The sequence below is a fragment of the Camelus ferus genome, chromosome 18 (assembly GCF_009834535.1).
Source record: "Camelus ferus isolate YT-003-E chromosome 18, BCGSAC_Cfer_1.0, whole genome shotgun sequence".
Lineage (NCBI taxonomy): Eukaryota > Metazoa > Chordata > Mammalia > Artiodactyla > Camelidae > Camelus > Camelus ferus.
The window spans coordinates 25,716,849-25,740,105 of NC_045713.1; positions in this window are offsets into that span (position 1 = coordinate 25,716,849).

Genomic DNA, 23,257 nt, shown 5'->3' on the forward strand with positions numbered 1-23,257 from the left:
TATGTAATGCTTTCCGTACGATGATCAATCACCGGAGGCAGCAGCTCTCTCTGCCATTTCAATGCCACGCACGGCTTCTTCCCGCTTTCTTGTTTGCCGGCCCTTTGCAGAGGCAGAGCAGACTCACTGGAGTGCATTTTTTAAATTTATCAGGGCTGTTTGATAGAGGCTTTTTTCTTTATTCGGGGGGAATTTGCCGTTTTAACATTTAGATTCATTTGTTTTCAAAATCTCTCCTGGGTCGTCGTGTGAATAGCAATGATTATTTGTGTGACTGAGGGCCAGCCACATCACCTCCCTGGGTTTTCTGTTTCCTCGTCTTTGAAGTGAAAGGATTGACTCAGGTTGCTGTTTGCCCAAATTCTGTAGATCTTAAGGTGTTAAGAAAAGAACTGTGTGATTCCACGAAGTCAGGATTTCTGCCTTTCCAGCGGGGACTGCTCCCTCCTGCCCTGTGTTCCTGCCCCCTCCTGTAGAGAAAGGACTCATCGGCACTCACTTGCCCTCTCAGGTGGGGCAGCGGCTTTGACTCCGCGCTCCCTCTTTCTCCTGGGAAGAGGGATGACTCCTAACAGGAGCGACAAGGAGGGCTTGCCATTCCTTGGACCCTCGCACAGGCTGGGGGCGCAGCATCCTGAAGGCTGCCCTGGATGCCCACGGTCATTTCTTCCTGTCCTGGTTGGACCCACGACCAGCAGGAGGGGGAGGAAGGAAGCACCTGCACCGTATGTTGTGAAGTTGTTTGATGAGGTGCCTGTACTCTCAGCATTGTGTCGTCCTGGTGAAGTGAATGTTTTATCATTCTGGGGTGACCCTCTCTAGCCCTGATCATTCTTTTCTTGACTTAAAGATCATTATGTCTGGTACTAATATGGCCACTCCATCTTTATTTTGCTAATATTTGCCTGATGTATCTTTGTCATCCATCCTTTACTTCCAATCTTTCTCTGTTTTTATAGTTTAGCTTTTTTTTTTTTTTTTTGGTAAATAGTGGGTAGCTAGATTTCCCCCCCGTGCAATCTGATAATCTCCTTAATTAGGATGGTTACCCTACTTACATTCATTGTGAATATGAATATATTTAGACTTGTTTCTTTTATTTTAACTTCTTTGAATTTCCTTTGTCCTTTTTTATAGGTATAATTTTTATATTATATTTTATATATAATATACTTTATAGATTATAATACCTCACAGACATTGCACCGTATCCGCATACTTTCTGTAGCCTGCCTGTGGCTGGTGAGGTAATGGCATGGTCCTTCCTGCAATGAGTGAGACTGAGTTTGATCCGTTGATGAATAGTTGCAGAAAACCTTGTTCTGAGTTCCTAATCAAAAGACTTCTTTAAATACTGGAGTAACACTTTTTTAGTATGCAAAATATGTTTTTATTTTGATTTGCAGAATGGAATTTTTGTTTCACATCTCAGATTTGTTTTGTATTGTTTTTTAGCAGCCTGCGTCTCCCTTGTGTTTTTTTTAACTCATGTACATGCATTCTTTGTATAGTTTTAAAAGGTAACAAAATCCAACGTATCACATATATAATATATAAAATACATTATGTATTTTAATGATTAATCGTTATATATTATGTTATAATAATTATATATTATATACTTTAATATAGTATGATATAATATGCAATATTATAATTATACTGTTTATACTATAATAGTGTAATTATATTATTTATAATTTTTTTCTTTTCTGCTCTGTAAATACGAAGATTTTTTAAAAATTATTGCTTTTCTTCTCTCTCCTTGAAAGTTATAGCCTTTGTTTTTACCCTTTAAACAGATAAATTTGAAGTTGACTCTGCACATGAAACTTCATAATCCTAACGTGAGTACCTTGCCGGGCACCTCCCTGCCCGGCCTGGACGCACAAAGATGGCGGAACGTTCTGCCTGGGGTCGTCCCCCTGCTGATTCACACGCTCTCGGGGCCCAGGCTTTCAGTTCAGTCTCTTCACTGAACCCACTCGTGAGGTAGTTACTTTCACTCTGTGAACACGACTCTGCAGACCCACCCACGTCGTCACCTCCTGGCCCGCTGCGACCCTTCTCCTCGCGTCTCAGACTTCCCTCCCTGGGGTCACTTTCCTTCTTCCCGAACTAGCTCCTTCAGAAGTTCTTTTAGTTGGGCTACTGGTGGTTAAAGCTTTTTGCTTCTGTTCTTCTGCACATGCCCTTGTTTTGCTTCTGTTCTTGAGATCTAGCTCAATATGATGCTATGGACAATGTTTGTGTCCCTCCCAAATTCTTATTTTGAAACCTAAGCCCCACTGTAATGGTGTGGGGAGGTGGGGTCTTTGGGGGGTGGTGATGAGGTCATGAGGGTGGAGCCCCCAGGAGTGGCATTAGTGCCCTTATAAAAGAGACCCCAGAGAGCCTCCTCAGCCTTTCTGCCATGTGAGGACGCAGCAGGAAGAGGGCCGTCTCTGAACAAGGAAGCTGCACTTAGATTTCTAGGATAGCTTCCATTTACATTGGACGGTAGCCCCCCAAAAATCCCTGCTAGCTCTTGTGAGACAGTAACTGAGAGTTAAATACTGACCCTAACAAGGGTACATGTGTGAGGGGAGCGGGGTAGGATAGGGCTGAGGCTCTGGATGACCAGAGACCCGGATGTGGGCGAAGGGCGGGGAGGCTGTTGGGAGAGCAAAGGGCTTGTGTGCCCTCCATTGCCAGGCATGGAGCACTCCCAAGTGTATTATGCTGAACTGGGTTGGGGACTCTGGTTTTCCAGCAGCCTCAGAGCTTCCTCGGGGGTCTGGGGATGTGGCAAGAGGATGATTTTTTTTCTGAGTTTCCCACGTGCCTGGCACCATTCTACATGCCGGGGAGGCAAACTCCCCTCTCCCCTGATATTCTAGCAGAGGAGACGGACCATTTTATTTTATTTTTTTCTTAATTTTTTGTTTTGATTTACAGTGCTGTATTAGTTTCTGATGTACGGCATAGTGATTCAGTTATATGTATATATAGATATTCTTTTTCACTGTAGGTTCCTACAAGCTATTGAATATAGCTCCCTGTGCTATACAGTTGGACCTTGTTGTTTATCTATTCTGTACCTAGTAGTTTGTATCAGTCAATTTTAAGGAATTAGATAAATAAATAAAGAAGATGATTTTAGCTGGTAGTGAGGTCTCTCGGGCAGAGAGAGGCATCGGGAGGGCTGAAGAGGGGTTGGGTGTGGTGATGAAGAAAGACATCTCTGATGAGGGGTTTTGAGCTGGGACTTGTGGGACAAGAGTGCGTGGCTCTGCAGAGAGTGAGGAAAGCGTGGTCCTGGAAGAGAGAGCAGTGACGGTAGGACAGAAGGATGCAGGCGAAGGCCCCGAGGAGGGGAGTAGGACGCACACCCAGGTGACGGAAGGAGGCCCTGGTGTTTGGCGCTGTTCTAGTCATCGACTGCTTACTAATGGATAACCACAATCTTGGCGGTTAAAAACAGCCCCGGCTTATTATCTGATAGAGGGCCAGAGGGTCAGAAATTTGACCACGGCCTTGCTGGGTCCTCTGCTGTGTGTTCTCACCAGATGGTGATCAGGCCAGATGGCTTTCTTTTTTTTTTATTAAATAGAGGTACTAGGGATTGAACCCAGGACCTTGTGCGTGTTGAGCATGTGCTCTACCACTGAGTTATGTTCTCCCACCTCCCCACCCCCTGGCCAGATGGCATTTTCATCTCAAGAATCAACTGGGGAAAGATCTGCTTCCAGCCTCATTCAGGTTGTTGGCAGCATCTGTTTCCTTAGGGATGTGTGATGAAGGACCTTCGCTTTTTACTGGCTGTTGGCTGGAGGCAGCTCTCAGGTCCCAGAGTCCCTGGTTCCTAGAGTCTCCCTGAAGCCATCTGCCATGTGGGCTTCCTCCACATGACCATCTACATCATCAAGCCAGCAAGGGGGACCTCTCAACTCAGGGAGATCCCAGTCTTTCTTTTAAGGGCTTTTACCTGATGAAACCAGGCCCACCCAGGGTGCTCTCCCTTTTGAGAAAGTCAAAGTCAACTGATTTGGGACCTTAATCATATCTGCAACATCTCTTCACTGTTGCCTATTCTATCGGCCAAGGCAAGTCCCGCCCATCCACAAAGGGAGGAGACTGTACAGGCTGTGAGCATCAAGGGGCCTGTTATAGAATTGTGCCCATCACAGGCACGTTGTGAGTAAGGATGGGAGCTTTATGGCAGGTGCTCCTGGTTGCCCATCCAATATTGAATGCCCCCCTTTCTTCCTTATCAATAAACCGTGACTTTGTGCAGAAGGCCAGGTGCACATCTAAGAAGACTTTGCTTCCCCCGGGCTCCCTTGAGGTTACCATTATGATATGACATAGCTCTGGCCAATGACTTGTAAGTCACAATCTGAAGAAAAGCTATCACTTTCCTGAGAAAAAGGGACACACTGAACTGGCACATGCCTTTTCTCCTTTGCTTCTTTCCCGTCTTGTGACCATGTGGCGTCCTAGTTTCTGAGGACGGCTGAGCAGGAAGGTAGAAGGAGCTTGGGTTTCCAGGAGAATTGCTGAGCTTCTCTGGATCACTCCTGGACTTCTTGTCAGGTGAGAAAAATATGCCCCTGCTTGGTATGCAAATATATTTAAGTTTCTGTTACATGCGGCCAAATGCAATCCTAACATACAACCATATACAGCAAAACTGGGTTGGACACATTAGAGAGTGTTCGTTTTATTCTAAGTCAAATGGGAAGATGCTGAGTGCTTTTAATCAAATGGGTGCCTGGATTTATTTATGTTTTGGAAAAGTCTGGCTACTTAGCAAAGAACGGCCTGTGTGATGGGGCAGGTATGCAAGTTGGACATGGAGGCTCAGAGAGGGTGAGGAAGCCACCCAAGGTGACACAGCTAGTGAGGGACAGAAAGGGAACTAGACGGCGCGTTTATCTGACTCAACAATGCTGGCTTTGGCTGTTGTCTCTAATTTTAATCAACGGCTTTGTTTCCCTGCTATTGCCGGAGGGGCCTGAAGCTGCCTCTTGCCTCAATTTATCTCTGGAGTCCCATTCTGTGAAAAACCTCATGATTTTCACAATTATAAAAGAGAGATTCATTCTGGGTCTGGAAATTTTTCTAGATCAATCTGGGTCAACATAATTAAAGCTAATGAAAGAAAGATGTGCGTGTGTGTGTGTGTGTGTGTGTGTGTGTGTGTGAATTTCCCTTTCTGTTATGATTTGCTTACAATTTCTTTGAAGTCCCTATTGACTAATGCCCACCTGATACTAAATTACTAAAGCCTGGAAGTAAAAATGATTCCGGCATTATAATCAGAACTCTAATCAGCGCCGACTGATGCTGAATGCTAAGTGAGCTTGAACTAGGGCACCTCCCTTGGACATGGTGTTGAATTTCATCCAGGGATCCCCAAGAGGATTGGGCAAAATTTGACATGTTGAAGCGGTGTAGTGGCAAGTTGTATTGTACTGTGAGGGTCTGGACTCCCGCTCCCAGTCCCCACTGAATTATGGGGTGACTGTGGGGCAGTCACTTCCCCACTCTGGTCCTCAGTCTTCCCATCTTTTAAGTGGGCTCTCTTGCCAGAGCAAAGGTTTTCAATCTGTGTTCCCCAGAGTCTTGGGTTTCAAGGTTGCTCCTGAGAAAGGAGGCCACCTCTTTGGGTCAGTTGAATCTGGAACTGAAAGCTGATTAGAGGACAAGGAGCTTCAGAGGGCCACAACCTTGTCCCTGAGAGGGCTCACTTTCCATCATGTTACCATTGTTTTGTTCCAGAGGAGGAGGCACGAGAGGAGAACTAAGCTCTGTAATTCGTGGAGAAGAGCATCTGCTCTAATTAAACCCATCGTGTGTGAGTGGGTGGCTTCCTTCCAGTCCTCCTGGGGGGAGCTGAAAGCGAGCCATCTGCTTGCTTCCCATGAACAAAGAACGCTTTGCCCTCTGGGATCCTTGGGCAAAGCTGACTGGGTGAGTCAGGGAGAGCTGGGGCAGCCTCTAGAGAAGTGAGGAAATGATGGAGAGATGAAGTGAGAGGGCTAGGAAGAGACATTCTAGGGCGTAGAACCATTGAACTTGGAAGAGAGAAGCCTGAGGTGTGGGGATGGAGGAGATGTGGGGACAGTCTTCTGTAGGATACTAGCTGTTGAGAGTTCCGAGGGTACTCTTCACTTCCTTCGTAACTTCAGTCTGGTCACTTCAATCCAACCCACCTCAACCCAACTCAATCCAGTCTGCCCATCCATCCATCTATCCATCCATCCATCTGCCCATCCATCCATCTATCCATCCATCCATCTATCCATCCATCCATCTGCCCATCCATCCATCCATCCATCCATCCATCTGCCCATCCATCCATCATCCATCCATCTGCCCATCCATCCATCTATCCATCCATCCATCCATCTGCCCATCCATCCATCTATCCATCCATCCATCTGCCCATCCATCCATCTATCCATCTGTCCATCTGCCCATCCATCCATCTATCCATCTGCCCATCCATCCATCTATCCATCTGCCCATCCATCCATCTATCCATCCATCCATCTGCCCATCCATCCATCCATCTATCCATCCATCCATCTATGCATCCACCCACCCACCTACCTATCCATCCACTTATCCATCCATCCATTCATTTTTCCACTCATGCTTTCACCTACCCACTGGTCCACCCACCCATGCATTCACCCGTTTGGTTCAGCCACTTCCTCTTTCCCTCTCTGTCTTACTCATTTGTTCTTTCAATCATTCCATAAACATTTATGGAGCGCCAACTCCATACCTGGGAAGTAGAGGAGAATGAACTTTCCAGGGAGCTCATAGTCCCAATGCTGCAAACAGATATGCAAGCAAGTCTGAGAAATGAATGTAATATAGGGAGGAGCCAAGTGCTATCACAGTTTGGAAGAGGGAGAGAGGTGGATCTGAGAAGGTTCAAGGAGGCAGTGACATGGGAACATGGGAGCCAGTTCCTCAAAGAGGAGCTTTAGTTTACTGGCTGGACAGGCAGGGCAAAGGATTATTTCTCGGGGTGCTGCTGCTGGTTTGAGGAGCTGAGGCCATACTTCCCTTTTAGAGACAAGAGAAGCTCCACTCCCCTTCCCCCCACCTCCCAAGCCTCAAGAACATCTGAATTATTCAACTCAAATATCTAGGCTGATGAAACTCAGGTTTAATTCAACAACTGATTGTTCTTGTTCAAAACATTGGAGGGGAAAAAAAAAAATAAACCATTCAAGGAAACATGATAGAAGCTCATAGCAGGAAGTTACCTTAATCAAACCTCTCCATGTGCATCTCCCACGAGTGAGAACCCAACAGCCCAGCTACAAGTATTCATTTTGCTCAGAGGCCAGCAGGGTGTGTGTATGTGTATTTGTATGTTTCCGAGCTGATTTTGCTCCAGACAACAGACTGTGTCGTAGCCTTTGGTGCCATCTTGCCGATGTGTGTCGTTTGTGCTGGCATTGCCACGTTGTCACAGAGCTTAACGCTCAGACCCACTCAACATTCATCAAATATTCATTGAGCATCTTCTGTCTCTAGAAGACAATACTAGAAGCTGCTGGCCATTAATGAAGGAGACAGGGTTCTTGCCCTTAGAAGACCCACAGCCTAGTATAAGGGGGAGCAAACTTTCTACAAAGAGCCAGATAATAAATATTTTAGGCTTTGCTGCCATATGGTCTCTTGCTGCTGTTGAATTTTGAGAGCAGTCTTAGATTAAAATGGCAAATGGTGGGCACGGCTCTGTTCTAATAAAACTTCACTCACCATAACAGACTTGGCCCCCAGCTGTAGTTCCCTGATTTCTGGCTAGTGGCGGAGACACACAAGGGACCAGACAATGATAAAAGAATGCAGTGAGTGCAGCCATGGGGGTAAGTACAGCATTCTCTGCCCAGGTTTGGGCAGTGGGGAAGACTGCCTGGAGGAAGTGGTGTGTAGTCTTAGACCTGGCAGGTGAGCGGAGGGGCCGGGTGAAGAGGCTGGGGGCGGGGTGATGGTGGGGAGGGCCCTCCAGGCACAGCAGACTGTATGCAAATTGCATGCAAACTGTATGCAAAGAAGCTTGAAGGTGGAAGGAGGTAGGCCTGTCTGGGGAATGCGAGACCTAGAAGAGGGGCTGGGGGGCATCAGAAGGGGTTGGCAATGTGAACGGGCAACGTAGGGAAGGATCTTGTATGAGCCGGACATGGCTCACCCCTGGCAAGTTTTTAGCACCTTGTTCCGTTTTGTCTTGTTTTCAGAGACCCAACGCTCCAGCCCAAGCAGGCCTCCGGCAGGCCAGCCACTCCCAGAGCAGGACGCTCAGCTCTTCCCGGGGTGGCTTGGTCCGCCTCTTCCCCCTGTGAGGGCCCCCGGGCAGCCCAGGGGCTGGGCTGAGAGGCAGTTCACACCGTGCGAGAGGTTTTAACTGCAGAATAGAAGCTGTTTAAGGGTAGAAACAAAACCAAAGCAGGCGTTGACATGCAGCTAGGACAATTCATGGGGGCTTGCTCACCAAAGCCCTGTGCTCATAGGCACTGGGGAGAGAGGATGGAGTGATGCAATGTGTATGGCTCCTGCCTTGTAAATGCCTGAGTGTAATACAAGCTAAGACGCCTTAATGCTCCTCGGCTCCCCCCCCCCCCCCCGCCGCCCCCGGCTCTTTTCCTTTCTTCTTGGTTCCTCTTTATGCTGTCCTTGTAAACCAGGATTAAGCAGTGTCCTTTGCTTTCTAGAACCTTTGGTAGAAAATGGTATAGACTATGATTAAAGATATGGACCCCAAGGAGGAACAAACCTTTAAAATGAGAATGGTGTTTACAGCCCGCTCACGGTTTCCTGAGATGACCCACGTCAAATCCTTATCAGTAGTGTGCCTGGCACGAGCGTTACTGTGACTTGTTTTAAATATCAGGACCTGGCACATAATCGGCACTTAGCAAATGCTTGTTGAATGACTGTATGATTGCTTATGTCGTGTGCAAAAGATAGTCTTTTTAGATAACAGAACTACACAGCTTAGTCTGCCAGCTGGCGTATTGCTTACAGGACGGCTCTCCTTGGATTATAGGCAAGTTTCCATTAAGCCCTCATCCTCTTTTCCCCAATTCTGTGGATTCTATGTTATAAAAGTCCCTTAAATCAAAGTTTCCTTTTTATTCTATTAAAATTGTTACTTATAATTTTATTACTTTTAAATTTTATTCTGTTATTTCATTTTATGCTGCCACAACCGTGGTTCATCATACCTTGTCTGAACTGAGCCAGAGAGGTCCATCTTCCTGCCATTGGTCTTCTTATACCCCAGCCATTCACCCAGCTGTGGGCAGGCTGATTGTCCTTAAAGTGAAAATGGTCTCCATCCTCTGCTTCATAAACAATGTTGATGACTCTCTGATGTCTAAATTTTAGAGTGTGACCTAGGAGCCCTTCCCCAGTCTGGTCAGCTAGTGCTTCTAGTCAGTGGTTCTCAAATGGGGGTGAGTTTGCACCCCTGCCCCTCAGGGGCCATTTGGCAATGTCTGAAGACATTTTTGATGGTCACCGCTGGGGTGTATGTGCTGTTGGCATCCAGTGGGTGGAGGCCAGGGATGCTGCTAAACGTCTTACTGTGCACAGAATGGCCCCCGACAACGCAGAATTATGCAGCCCCGATTATCTGAGTGCTGAGCCTGATAACCCTCTTCCAGTCCCATCTTCCCACCACCACGGCACCATCCTGACTCTCTCATTAATTTCTGAACATGCCTCCCTGTCTTCACATGTCTGATTCCCTTTGTCTAGATTATTCTGTGTTTCTCTCTTTGCCCTGACACCCTTGTATTCACCCTCAAGACCCATTTCATGTGTCTCTACTTTCAGGAAAACTTACAGGTTTCTGCTAGGCAGGAACGAATTACTTCTTTCTTTTGGAGCCCACAGACCTTACAATGTTATAATGTCAGAAGTATTACTGTTACAGAATACCTGTCACGTCCCACCCCCATCCATTTCTGAGCTTCTTTAGTATCAAGTCTTGTTTATCCCCTTTCCCCAATGTAATCAATTAAGGTACTTTTTTTTTTTTAAATGGAGGTACTGGGGATTGAACCCAGGACCTTGTGCATGCTAAGCATGCACTCTACCACTGAGCTACATACCCCAACCCCCTCCCAATATAATAAAAGTCTGTTGAGTGAATTTACTCATTCGAGTAAAATGAGTGTTCAAAATATTCACTCTTAGGTTCTTCACTCTTTATAGATAAATACTCTGGACTGACACCTACATGCACTCCTTTCTCCGCTTCCTCATCTCACCCACCTTCCAGGTAAATTTGATACAGACAAACTTCAAAATTCTCTGAAACTCAGACATGATTTATGTTTGTGATCCAGTTTCAATTTCATATCTTCAGCATTTGCACATTCAGTAACAGTTTTCCATTTTGCAGTAAATCTATGGCTGTTGCTTGAACTGTAGTTTTCTTCGGCTCCACCCCATGACGCATTTACTGCCACCTGCCAAGGGGCTTCTTTTATGGGAATGGAAACAAAGGCTTCCCACTCATATCTGCTAACTTCTCATTCACATTCAAATCGTGATTGTGTCTTATAAGAATGGCACTGTCCCCCTCTTGTGGGAGCGATCGAGGTCCTGTGAACCCAAGGATCCTGGTTCGTCTTTACCTGGCGCATAACAGGCACTCAGCGGAAACCTGTTGAATGACCACTAAACATACAGGCTGCTCCAAAGCTTTGGTTTGCCAGACCAAGATTTGAGCATCGCAGGGAGAAGAAAAGAACACAGACTTTGGGCCACACAAACTTGGGATCCAGACCCAGCTGACTGTTTATTCTCCATGTGCCCTTGGGTATGTCTGTCAGCTTATTGAACCTGTTTCCTCATTTTTCTCATGGGCCTAGTTTATATCTGTTCCTCAGTATTTCTGTGGCGAGTATCAAGATTAGCATAAAGTCGGGGTATTCAGTAAGTGGTGTCTATTGATAGTAACAGGACAACCATCTGACGGGGATCATTCCTCGGAACTGATCTGGTACTGAGGGCCATTCAGGTGACTGCACAATCACTACTATCGATGGAGATTTTTCTAGACAATCCTGCAGGGTATTCCCCTGGATTCCCTCCCCATATGGGTCCCATCACTCAGGTCTGCACCTCAGTGTGTAGACAGAAGCTGAAGCCTATTCTTGATAGGTATTTCCTTCAGCGTGTGGCACAGGACTCCCAGATATTGGAGGTGGCAGGGAACCTAGATAAACCCTGATTCATCATCCTCGGTGTATAAAGAAGCTTGAGGTTCAGAGAGGTTAAGTAACTTGCCCCAGGTCACACAGTGCATTGATAGCAAAGCCCCAGTTGGATCCAAAATCTCCCAGCTTCCAAGTCCTTCATTTCATTTTCCTGCACCAAGAGGCCAGTGGTTTGCATTTTGAGTGTTAACGGTCAAAGCACAAACGCTATTAGAGTTGAGCTATAGAGACCCACACAGCACCACTTTCTGCAGCATTAAATTAAGTTCCTGGTTTAGCTATTTGAGGCCTGACAGCTTCTCATGAGAAGGGGACGTGCATGAGAAGCATTTCCAGAAGGGGTTTCTCAGAGCAATGCTTCTTAGAAGAGCAGCTCTGGCCCTGGCTCAGGTGTCCTTGAGTGCAAGGTCAGCTTCTCAAACACAAGCCTTTGATGGTGCAGCTGCTTGCCTGCAGGAAGTCACCGGCTCCTGCAATGAGCCCAGTCCCAGGGCACATGGCTCCCCATGGCCACATCCTCAGTCCTTATTCTGAGATTGGGGAGCATTTTATTCTCAGGGTCTGTGCTGAGCCTTTGGCTGGCTGATGCATTTTGAGAAATCTTGAGAGAGAAAGAGGGGCCAGACTCTCAGGTTCAAGGTCTGGCTCCACGACTTGTAGCGAGGTGACCACAGCGAGGTGCTCAATCTCTCTGCATCTCAGTTTCTCCGTCTGTGAGATGGGAGCACTTGTCCTTAGGGGTGTTATGATACTTAAGCAAGTCAAAGACAAACCGTGCTTATGAGTCAAAGACAAACTGCTGACAGTATTTAGCGCCTAATAAGTGCTCAGTAAACATCATCTATTGTTAGTAAAAGCAGGTGTTGGATTTCACTTTGATTTGTACCCCAGCTCTGCTGCTTCTTGCCTGTGTGACTTCAGGTGAGTTACTTGGCTGCTCTGAGCTACGATATCTTATCAGACAAATGGATAAAGGAACGATCCTGGAAGTTCTGGTTTTCACACATCCCTCTTTGAGACAGATTGTGCTTTGGGGGCATTTACATGGAAGCCCATACACTGCTACTTCTGAGCGAGTTTGGGGTTTTGAACATCAGCTGAGGCAAATCCACCTTGACATCTGTGTGATGACGCCTCTTGGCAGACAGTTCCTCTCCAGGAGGGCCGCTGCCTCTGTCCACGCAGCAGTTTGTGCCAAGGACTTTAATATTTTATTGCGTTTTTGTGATTGCTGTATAAAACCAAGCAGAAAGGAGAAGTGCTGATCCCACTGGTAAAGGAGCACACGTCTTATAAACGAAACACAACTGAGCCAAAGAAAGAAAGAAAGAAAGGGGGAAAAAAAAAAGAAGATAAAACCTGAAAAGCCATCCAGCGCAGCAGATCTTTAACTTTAGCTGGAAGATCTCTGGGCTTAGCTGACTGCCTGTCACTCAAGGGTGAAAGAAAAGAATAAAATGGAAGAATGTGCATAAAAATGCCAGAAATATATGGTTGAAGGATGCATTGGAATAGTGAGGTTTGATGAAAGATTATACATGAAGATTCTCTTTCCCTCCCCAATGTAGGAACAATTTTTGTAGACATTTGCAGTTGTGCGTTGCATATGCACGCAGGGCTGGTGATTGCTCTCTGTGTAAAAGACCACGTGCATGGGACAGACAGGGGCATCCTAAATCATGGCTATCAGCACCGCCGTCATCATCATCATCCTTAAGGTTGTCTCAGAAGATTGAGAGTCAGTCGAGATAGACTGAAGGTACTAGAACATCAGCCATCTCTATGGTAATTCAGGAATTAACAAGGATTTCCCTGACAAGTGTCCCTTCCACTTGGTTACCCCCCATCCTCAGGGAGCTCATTACCTGTGGAGGCAGCCCATTCTTTTTTTAGGTTGAATGTACCTACTATGTGTCAGTGTATTTCCCTGGGAGACTACCTTTGAGTGGGTTTTAAGCCCCATCTGGAGCCACAGAATTCATGAAATTTCACTCTCGCCCAGAAGAGCAACCAGATAGGCTACCCATCCCACAAGAACTCATTCATTCAACCATTCACTCATCCACAGATATTTCCTGAGCACCCACTCTGGGCTGGCCTCTGGGCCAGGTCTTGGAGGAATTCTAGGGCCTGTGGGGGAGACAGAAAATTGCACCAGGAATTGTAATTACAGGGCAATTACAACCTGGAAAGCTAAGGAGGGAAGCAGTGTGGCAGCCCCCCTGCAGGTGGCTAGCCCAGTTCGGGGGTGATGGTGTTCATGGGAGGCTTCCTGGAGGAGGTGACTCTTGAGCTGAGTTTCAGGGAATGGGTGGGAGGTGGGGATGGGGAGAGGAAGGCGTTTCAAATGGAATAGAGAGGATGTAGGAACAGACCTGGAGCTCAAAAGACTCATGGGTGTGAGTACAGATGCTGGTCCAGGGTGTGGGGGAGTGTAGGGTTGTTGGAGGGGTATGGGGACTTGAGGATGAAGCCAGGAAGGTTGAAGGGTCCAGGAGAGCCTTCAAGCCGTGCTAGAGTCTGGACTTTATTTGGGGGGATGTGGAGCTCCCGTGGCAGCCCTTCTGGCCACCCTGACCCAGGGGTGGGGGCTCCCTCCTCTGGGCAAAGCCGTCCCAGTTGGGTGCAGCACAACTGCTGGGCTTCTGCTCTTGGCTTTTGTGTGAAGGCCAGCTCTGTGGCTCCCACTTCCTTGGCACTCGCATTGCATGGCTCCTTTATCCCTCCCTCCACCCCTCCTTTCACAGTCCAGTGGTAAGAGCTTAGCTTTGAAGCCACACCGACCATGGTTAAGTCCCTGCTCTGTAGCTGCCAACTTCTGAGTCCCAGCCTGGCTCCTTAACCCCCATCAACTTCAGTCTCCTTGCTTGTAAAAAGGGGCAGTAATAAAAGTAACAAACGTTTACAGGCAGTTGTATGTGCCAGGCACTGTTCTAAGCACTTTACAAAAATTACTCATTGACTCTTTACAACAACTCATATTATCCTTATTTTATAGATGAAGAAACAAGGACACGGAGGGGCCCGAGTCCTTCCAGTGGGTGAGTGGCCGGGTCAGGAGGCCGGGAGAACCTCTCCTGAGTTGACATGGAGATCAAAAGAGCTAAGCCAGGCAGGGTCCTTGATGCACTGTCCGACCCATGGTAGACACTCAGTGAACGGTAACTGTCATAGTTAGAAGTGCTCCGGGAAGCCTACAGAGCAAAGCTATCAAGGGTAGAGCAGTCCTCAAGGTGAAGCAAATTCCCTTTATCCAAGGGCGCCTGTGGAAGACCTAATTCAAACTGACTCATTAACTCCAGACAATAGAAAATGACAGATCAAGTCTTTGATGGAGGAGACTGGAACAGCCATTGACTCAAAGCCAGGCTTGTTTCTTTCTTCCCCTGCTGACTGACCGACTTCTGAGGGCTCTTCTTTCTGTGTAATTAAAGAGCTAACTGAACTGTCAAGCACATTTCCCTCATCAGTCACCACCGTGGGGTGATAAGCCACAGACTTTCTCCTGCCTGGTACAACTGCAAATCCAGCAAAGCACTGGGGATTCCAACCTGCTGCTCCTGAATCTCCGAAGCCCCACATCACTCTCTTTTTTCCCACCCAAATAAGGTACTGGTAGCTGGAACCAACCCTTGCACAAGAGAAAAGGACAGCTGCAAAATTGCTAGATGTGAAAATTGGCTGTAATGGACAGGGGACAAGGATGGAATGGTGGAGGGAAGGAGGCTGCCGTGAGTTGGGGGCAGCAGAACAGAGTGTAACCTGCTTGTGTTTGGAGCCAGCAGACCTGCGTTTGGATCCAGGCCTGGTCACTTCCTTAGCAATGTGATTTGGGACATGCTAGAGGGGTGAATCTTTCATACGTCCTGCCCAAATTCAAGCCCAGCATATATCTGGGGGAAATTCTAATTTGAAAAGATACATGCACCCCAATGTTCATAGCAGCACTACTTATAATAGTCAAGACATGGAACAATATCAACATCCATGTGGGGTATATATATCTATATCTATGTACAGTGGAATACTACTCAGCCATGAAAAGGATGAAATAATGCCATTTGCAGCAACACGGATGGACCTAGAGATTATCATACTAAGTGAAGTAAGACAGAGAAAGACAAATATCATATGACATCACTTATATGTGGAATCTAAAAAAATACAAATGAATTTATCTATAAACCAGAAATAGACTCACAGACATAGAAAACAAACTATGGTTACCAATGGGGAAAGTGGGGGAGGGATAGATTAGGAGTTTGGGATGAGCAGATACACACGACCATATAGAAAACAGATAAATAACAAGGACCTAGTGTATAGAGCACAGGGAACTATAATGAGTATCTTGTTATGACCTATAATGGAAGAGAATCTGAAAAAGAATATGTATGTATATATGTACATATATATATGTTGTATGTATATGTATAACTGAATCGCTATACTGTACACCTGAAACTAATGCAACATTGTAAATCAACTATACTTCAATAAAAAATTCAAGCCCGAGATTTGGCACAAGCATCAAGGACCCCTTTTCAAAATAGATGCCGTGTGGTGGGTGGGAAGAGGGCTCGGTTTGGGGTCAGACCTGGATTCACATCCACTGAGTCGCACACATGCTGCGTGCCGGTGGGGACTGGCTTCCCTCTCAGAACCTCTTTTCAGGCTGAAGATTGGAGATTAACAGCAAAGAGTTTGTGTCACAGAGTAATTAGAGGAGCTGGCTCTGGATTCAAATCTTTGCTCTACTGCGCTGGTTCTCAGCCTGGGGTCATTTGTACCCTCCTCTCCCAGGGGACATCTGGCCTTGTCAGCTTGGGGAAGAGTCAGTTAACCTGGTCAATACTCTGTTCCCTCACTGGGGAAAGGCAGATGATAGCAGTGCCTGCCTTGGGGGGTTGTTTTAAAAACAGAGGCAACATGGCTCTTCACAGAGTTACCAGGCACCCAGCAATCCCCTCCGCAAATAGAAGTTTTTGTGGAAATGAGAGGCCACAGCACATGTTAACTGCTTGGACATAAGAGGTCTGCAAGTAACTGTCGGGACGTGATGATGATGGCGTGTTCTGTTTTCACAGCATCTTTGCAGCGCCCCTGAAATCCTCCCTCTGTCCCCCACACCTCTGCATCAAAGTGATGTTCAAAGCCATTGTCAAAATTAAAAAAGCAAGAGACTTGCCCCTGGGGAGGCAATGATGGATCTCAGGTCTGCTGGTGTCGAAAATCATAAAAGGCAGCTGCCTCCCCACTGGGTTTTCCTCTGTACTAGTTTCTGGAAGCTGTCTCCAACTTGGGCAGTTCTTGTAATTGGGACTTCTTTTCCGAGGAGGGGGCAGTTTTTTAATCTTCCTCTCTCATCTTCTGTCTGGGGCCTCTCATGGCTGAGTGTTTGGTGCCCCCCCAATTCTTTTGTTGAAGCCTTCACTCCCAATGTGATGGTATTTGGGGGTGGGCTTTTGGAAAACGGTTAGGTTTAGCTACATGAGGTCATAGGGGTGGAGATCTTTCTTGTAAGGATTAATGTTAGGTTTCATCATATGAATTTTGGGGGGACATGAACATTGGGTCTCCAGTTCTGCTTCTCTGGAGAACCCTGACTGGCTCATCCACTCCTGTGGCTTCATCTACCATCTCTGTTAGTGTTTCTTAACCCTTCTAGGGCACAGACCCATTTAAGGAAATGACGTAGGACTTAGACCTACTCTCCAGGAAAATGCACGTGCATACATAACGTCACATGCCAGCCTAAGGATCAGAGACCCCAGGTTAAGAATACCTGATCTGGATGCTAGGTGATCCCAAAACTCTATCCACCCTGACTGCTCTTCTGAGCTCCAGACTTACTTAACAACTCATCTTGACTGTTTTGCAGGAGCCTCAGACCCACCAGGTCCACACTCAACATGTCATTTTCCTGCCCTGTATGTTTCTCCTCTCACACTCTGTTTGCCAGTGGATGGCACTGGGACCCACCCAGCAGAGACATTTCAGGTCAACCTTACATTTTTCTTTCCTTCTCTCCACCCACATCCAAACAATCACCAAGACCTGTCAAGTCCATCCCCACCGCCAGGGGTCCATTTCGGCCCACCGTCGCCTTCCTCACCTAGATTACTGCACTGGTCTCCTCATTGGGACCCCTGCTTCCAGCCCTGGTTGTGTCTGATCCGTTCTTCACTCAAGCCAGAGTTGAATTTAAAAATGAATATTTTATTTTCCCCTGCTTTATTGAGGTATAATTGATATAAACTATTGGTTAAGGCTCCAGATATAGAGAACAAGCTAGTGGTTACCCTCTGGGGAGGGGCAGTAAAGGGGTACGGGAGTGGGAGGCACAGACTGTTGGGTGTGAGACAGGCTGCAAGGGTGTATTGTATAGCACGGGGAATGTAGCCAATATTTTGTAATAACTATAAATGGAGTGTAACCTTTGTAAATTGTATAAAAAATTAAAGAGATTTTAAAAAGCTGACTTTCATATGCATCGTGAGACTCAGTCTAATATTTTATTTATTATTTTTTAAAGTATTTTCATGAGTAAGGTTGGCTTTTGTTTTTTAGCTTGTCATACTGTCATTATCTAGTTTGGGTATCAGGGTTATGTAAGCTTCATAAAAGTAGTTGAGAAGTCTCTCTGTTCTTCGAAAGAATTTGTGTATCATTATCTGTTCTGTGAATGTTTAATAGAATTATCTTGTAAAAAAATTGTGTAAGTTTAGGAGTATGATGTGTTGATTCGATATGCATACATTGCAAAATGATTACCACCATATGGTTAGCTAGCACCTCCGTTGTGTCACAGAACTAAAAATGAGTATTTAAAAAATTTATTTCTGAATTCTCTCTCTTCTGATTAAAAAAAATCTTTAGTGGCTTTATTTCACCTTCTGGGCCACACGAGGTCCAGAGTGGGTCACAGGACTCTCTGTCTGGCCTCGTTGCTGTCCTTCCATCACTCATTCACTCCACAAACATTTATTGAGCATCTCTGTGCGCCAAGCTCTGCGTTGGGTGCTGGGGATTTGGAGGATGGTGATCTTTGTCTTCCGGGTCCTTCTGGCTCTCGTCTTGCATTTCCCAGCCAGGCTGCGATGATGGAGACAATTTCCTCACCCATATGTGCTGCTTGGGGTTGCCCCTTTGTATCAGTCTCTCTGCCCTTTCTTCCTCTTAGCATCTGGCAAGCTCCTTTCCTTCCTTCAAAACGCAAGTCAGATCTCTTCTTCTGTGGAGATTTCTCTTTCTCTGGTGGTAATCATTCAACTCTGTACAACATGAGAAAAAAAAAATGAGTTCGTTGGAAGACAGAGGCAGGGCCACTCTGGAGAATCTAAGTCAAGGGATTTAAAGGTGAGTCTCTTCCAACTGCCAACTATTTGTTGCTTCTGTATCACTGTGCTTAATCACTTCTTTTAATATTCCCAGGCTTGAGAGATGGATGTGCTAGACTTGTGTCAAATGGCCACCCCTGGGGATACCACCTGATTGACAGCCTCGGAAAGACTGCCTATAATCAGGGAGGGAGAATTCGCCAAAGGAAATCGGAATTCTGTTACAAATGAAGAGGGGAAAAAATTCTGGGCAAGCAAAGATAACCCGTCTCCACATCTTCTTGACCTCTCTGATGCAAAATTAATTATTCTTTTCTCTGGTCTTTACTTTATACATTAAAAAATTAATACCTTAATCATACCATACAAGGTGTTAAAATTAATATCTTACAAATAATTTCTGTGGCCATGTTGAATTACGATTATTTACATACTTTGCTTTTGCACTTGACTTGTTATCTTTGTGAACTGGCTTATGATCATGGTGCCTAGCACATAGTAGGTGGTCTGAAATGTTTGTGTTGTTGAGTGAATGGGTATTAAAATGAGAATTCAAAACCAGCTGTTTCAAGGTCCATCTTTAAATACAGATTTCTCTTAAGAGCAAAGCCTGGTTCTGACTTTGAGACGGCAGCTTTTTAATTTCTTTTTTCCCGGAAGGCTTTGGGTCTTGAAACATTGTCTATAAAGAGAATTGGGGTTTAGCAAAATTGACTTGCTGAATGGTTGTAATGTGTGGTTTTGTGTTTCTGGGCCTTGTACATTTCATGATGATTTCTGCCTCTATGTGTGTGTCTGTGTGTAGAATGACTTACAACAGTAAGGAAATGTGTATACAGAGCTCCCCGACTTCCCACCAACCTGTTTAACAGGTTTCTGAGTGCGTCTATTTACCTCTTATTGGAACTGCTCTGCTATGCTCTGCGATTTCATTTCCCATTTGATCAAATGGATTTTGTTTATCTTTCATAAATCTCATGCTGGCAACTGCTTATGCCCACATCACTCAGTGTTCTAAACGTTGTAGTGTCTTTTATGAGGTTTAATATTCTGCTCAGCCTTCATGTGATGCTAATTTCCTATTGGGCTGTGATCCTACCGAGTTGGCCTAGATATGGAGGAGTCTGGCTTTGGAGGCTGATGTCCAGACTTGTCCTATTAGCTCTCCTGAAATATAGAGACAACCTTGGGTGTTGGCAGATTTGGCATTGCCTTAGGCAGCTTGGAGTAAGGCACATAAAATGATGGGTTTTGAATTAAATGGAGCTAATTTCAATTCTGGCTCTGGAACTAACCAGATGAGTGACCTCAGGCAAGTCCTTTTTGTTTTTCTGCCATGAAACCTCTTAGAACAAAGAGAATTAACAATTCTTAGTTGCATGGATGAAAATAATATAGTCAAAACACTGATTACTTGGGAAGTGTATCAGATAGATATTGCTGTGTAACAAACCATCTCAAAACTAGGTGGCTTAAAAACTATAAACATTTGTTTTTGCTCATGAGCCTGTGGGGTGGCTATTTAGGGGACGTTGTGTGGGGCAGTTCTTTGACTCCCAGTGGGGCTCTGTCCTGTGTCTGTGGTCAGCTGAGGGTCAGTGTGGTGGCTTTTTCTGGAGGCTGGCTGAGATCTCTTGGTTCTTTTCCATATGTTCTCTCAGCCTCCAGAAGACTAGCCCAGGCTTGTTCTCATGGTGGAAGCAAGGATCCAAGAGAGACAGTTGAAACATGCAAAGCCTCTTAAGGCCTCAGCTGGGAACTAGAACACTGTCTGGTCCACTGCGTTGTACTGGCCAGATCAGGAGACAGGGCCAGCCTGGATAAACGGGTGGAGAAATAGACTCTACCAGTTTCTTGATGGGAGGAGCTGCAAAGTCACATGGGAAAGATGCGGAAGCAAGGAGACCATTAACTGGAGCAATCAATGCAGTCAGCCTGTTGCAATAGGCACTCAATGCCTAGAACTTAGGAAGCATTCTGTGAACATTAATTAATGAGACTTAGTGTAACCTGTTGTGGGGGAAAGAAAAATAATCCCCCTCACCTTCTAAATTCTTGGCTGAGATCCCTCTGTAATAAAAGACAGATTAACGAAAGAAAAACAAAAGTAATATAACATGTATACCTCCTGTACACATGGGAGGTATCCAGGAAAAACTAACTCCCCTAAATAGTCCAAGCTATCATCTTAAATAGCATCTCCAGGTAAAGACAATAGAATATATTGGGAGGTGGTTCGGGGAGCCAGTTTTGGGAGGTTACCAGGGAACAAGGGTATGGTTGTGATGCAGATGTAAGTTAGTTACTTTCTCCAGTGATAAGATCTTCTGGAGATTTAGTCCTCCTTCTGTTGGTACAGAGAGGGGGTCACCCTTACCCATGGAGATTTCCCTTATAAATGTGAATTTCTCTTACAAAAGATAATTTCTACTACTCAGTTCTCAGAGCTTCTCCTATGTCTGCTGTTTCTTAAAAATAATCAGCCTAAAATGATCTTGATGCCAGAGAGTCATTTCAGGGTGACAAATTCTGCTTCCCTTTCCTGTATAAACCCAGACCTTTAGGCGGCCCAGTCTCAGCCCAGATTTGCATTCATTCGTGGCTTGTAACTTACCTGTCGCTCCTTGTCCAGCTCCATCCCCACATTGAGGCTTGATTCTTCCCTTCAAGCTTGGTAGGCATTCAGAATGCACCCTGGTAACTCATTTCTTAGGGGTGATGAGAATAAAAATGCACTGAATGCTTACTCAGCTCCAGTCTTAGGCTACTGTACGGGAACAACACCTGTCCCCCACCCCCTCCATGTCTCTTTGAGGATTATTTTGCACTGAAAACAATCAAGGCCCAAAAGACTCAGGAAGAACATTTGACCTTCCCCAACTGCCTGAAAGAATGTAGATGAGGACCTGTTCCAGGAAGGGAGCATCACCAGAGATAACTGCAGTATGAACCAGGTGTGTGGACAGGGAGGGACCTAGCAAAGTCTCTTTGTTAAAATTCCTCTCTGTGTCCCACTGTCTCTGTCTGGCCCAGCAAACATTTGTTCACCAAACATTTCCCATCTCCATGTCAATTACCTGCCTCCCCTTTGAAGCCCCAAACCACCACCCTGACATCTTCCATTGTCTTTGGCCGAAGATGGTATTTAAGGTGAGGGTTTTGTCCATTTTGGTGAGTTACACAGTCCTCTGGGTCTCTCCCATGTAGACATGTTATTAAACTTTTGTTTGATTTTCTCTGTCAACTTAATTCTTAGGCCAGCCAGAAGAATCTAGAAAGGTAGAGAAAAATGTCTTCCTCCTCGGATCTACACATTTCATTTGCATTTTTATCCTACTACAGCTCTGTGACAGAGGTACCTTAACCAGTTCCATGTTACAGACAAAGGGAGGGATGTCATCACTTTGCTAGCAGAGGTGGGATTCAAACCCAGGTCTGTCTGACTTTAAAGTCAAGGCTTTATGAACTATGTTAGACTGTCTCCTGTACATAGGGTGACCCACTCACCCCAGTTTTCTGATTTTAAAACGGAAAGCCGTGCATCATGGAAAATCACTCTGTCCCCAGCAAAGTGGGATGGTTTGTCATTCTACCCCAACCTAAGCCTTCTTGCATCAGGCATGCCTAGCTCAGCATCCAAGACTCTTCCTGCTTCCCTAGCCCTGATTGGAAAAGGAAGGTTCCTGGATCCTGCTGCATCTCTTGTTTCCTCTCCAATTCCTGACACCTGACTTATTGCCTGTGTCCAGCCTGTGCAGCCTTATGTGCCATCAGCATGTGGCTTGCTCCACTTTGAAAATACACACATCACTGCAGGCTGCTGCTGTCACCACGATTCCTTGCCCCCATCCCACTAGCTGAGGCCTCCTTGAGGTCCCTAGGTGATGAGACAGAGTAGGAATTCCACCTCTTTTGCAGAATCTTAAGAAACTTACCGTCCCTTTAATGCCTCTCAGTTGCCCCAGGAGGATAGTCAATGCCTTCTTGCTGTGACAACTTTGCTAAATTGTTCCCCATCACCCTAACCCCAGCTGTCACAACAAGCAATGAGGTATTAACATGAAATAGGGGAGAAGCCAGTATCCAAGAGCGTCCCCCACCCCACTCAAACATGGTTGCCCTTAGGATTTTTTTTTTTAATTTTTGTGTTTTTTGGGGGTGGGGTGGGTGGTGGGTAATTAGGTTTATTTATTTAATTATTTATTTAATTAAAAAATTAATTTATTTCTTAATGGAGGTACTGGGGATTGAACCCAGGACCTCATGCATGTTAAGCATACGCCTCACCACTGAGCTATATCCTTCCTTGCCCTTAGAATCATATATTCTTTTTATACATTCTTGGATTCTTAAACTAGAACATCCCTGACAACGACCATTTAAAAATCTTCATTCCAATCAAAGGACTACAAACGTCTAGGCACCACAGATACTGCTCAGAACCATGTAGGTTCTCTCCAACATGCAGCAGAGATGGCTTCCCCATATACACATGGAGAATGCTGGAAGAGGGAAGAGGCAATGTCAGATGTCCCTGAGTGTTGACGTGGCCAGCACGAAGGCACAAAAACACAAATATACTGGCAATGCAGACCTAGACATGTTTGCTACCTAACCAGAGTGGTCACTGAATTTGCCCAGTTCCAAATGAGCAGCTGCCCTTGTAAGCTTCTCCAAGCTTAA